This window comes from Rhincodon typus, unplaced genomic scaffold (assembly GCF_021869965.1).
Source record: "Rhincodon typus isolate 14 unplaced genomic scaffold, sRhiTyp1.1 hic_rhity00000918, whole genome shotgun sequence".
NCBI lineage: Eukaryota > Metazoa > Chordata > Chondrichthyes > Orectolobiformes > Rhincodontidae > Rhincodon > Rhincodon typus.
Genome location: NW_025966556.1, coordinates 8626 through 9925, shown reverse-complemented (window position 1 = coordinate 9925; position 1300 = coordinate 8626). Strand labels below are relative to the sequence as shown.

The 1300-nt window shown below is 34.1% G+C and overlaps 1 protein-coding gene across 1 annotated transcript in view; it reads right to left on the bottom strand.

Moving 5' to 3' along the window:
* Positions 1–1084, bottom strand: part of LOC125481115 (disintegrin and metalloproteinase domain-containing protein 10-like) — a 25280-nt gene extending 24196 nt beyond the window's left edge. Inside the window, exon 1 of the mRNA XM_048592269.1 lies at positions 930–1084. The gene's annotated coding sequence lies outside the window, so the exon portion shown is untranslated. The remainder of the gene's footprint in view (positions 1–929) is intronic.
* Between the last annotated feature and the right edge of the window lie 216 nt (positions 1085–1300).

Sequence of the window (1300 nt, the reverse complement as noted above, 5' to 3'; positions counted from 1 at the left end):
TAGGACTAATCAGTGTTTGATTAATGTTATTAAATTCCTCGAGGTTAAATAGAACTGGAAATTTACTAGAAGAACCAGCATGTCACAAGATTTATTTTCATGTGGACTGTGGGTTGCTTGAAATGATACTATACATTTTACAATGAAACAATTTTTGCATTCAGGACTTCAAGATTTTTAGATAGACCCTTTCAAAAGGCAGGTGATCTCAGTAACAAACCATTACAGGAGGTTGTTGAACACATTTCAAAAACCACTTAAGTATTCGCAGTAGAAACAGATACCAACACTATTTGTTGCATTATTTAATATACTTTTCACAGTCTTCTTCGTTGTATCAAACTCTGAGGCAAGAGCTAAAAGTTTAACCATGGTCATGCCCAATTTGAACCAAAACCTCACTCATATAAATGTAATGACAAGCTCAAATTTAAAAAACTCTCAGATTGGCAAAGCTAATATTAAGAAACAAACTTTTTTTTTAAAAAAAAAACATTTTTCTTTGTTGTTTATCAAATGTAAAGATTAGTTTGATCCTAGACAGTGTCAGTCTCCAACAATGGATGCTGCAAAGGGATTTTGCTGCAGTTAGTGTTTCGACTCATCCTTGTGATTGGTTTCACTCATTTTCTATATAGCCAGAGAAGACAAATCACAGAAGGTACATCAGAAAAGAGTTCTAACAGTTTTCTCTTCTCGATAAATGAGCTCAAAATTGCCTTTTTCAAGAATGTGTGAAACACTTAAACTCAACACTCAATTGCATTACCTAAATAGAGCTGCCAGACACTAGAATTTTAACAAGGAGAATATCTAAGTGAACTGCTTTTGAAGTGTGTTCAACAGCCTCCTGTAACAATGTCTTACTGAAATCATGAGGTTAATGTTAATGAAGGAAGGATTTTAACTTCTACATACATAGTACATACCTTCCATGTGCATGGAAGTCCAGATGGACAAATTGGTCATCATGCAATATCGACCTCTTGGCACGTTGATGTTTCTGATGCAATACATCTGTATCATACGACAGACCTTCATAATGTCTAATGTATTTATTTAAGGGATTTCCCAACTGCCCTGCAGATCAAACAAATAGAATTAAATGCAGTTGCGTACTACTACTGAGGTAAAATAACCAGTGTACATCTTAAGAGGTTCCACATAACTTAAAGCCCAGTAGTACATTAGTGTATAGATTATGCAATTCAACAAACCAAAATCAATTAAAATCAATGAACTAAGCAAAGATCTGTTATAATTGTCTCGTGAACCATTCCTTTCAAGTTGCAGCTACAAA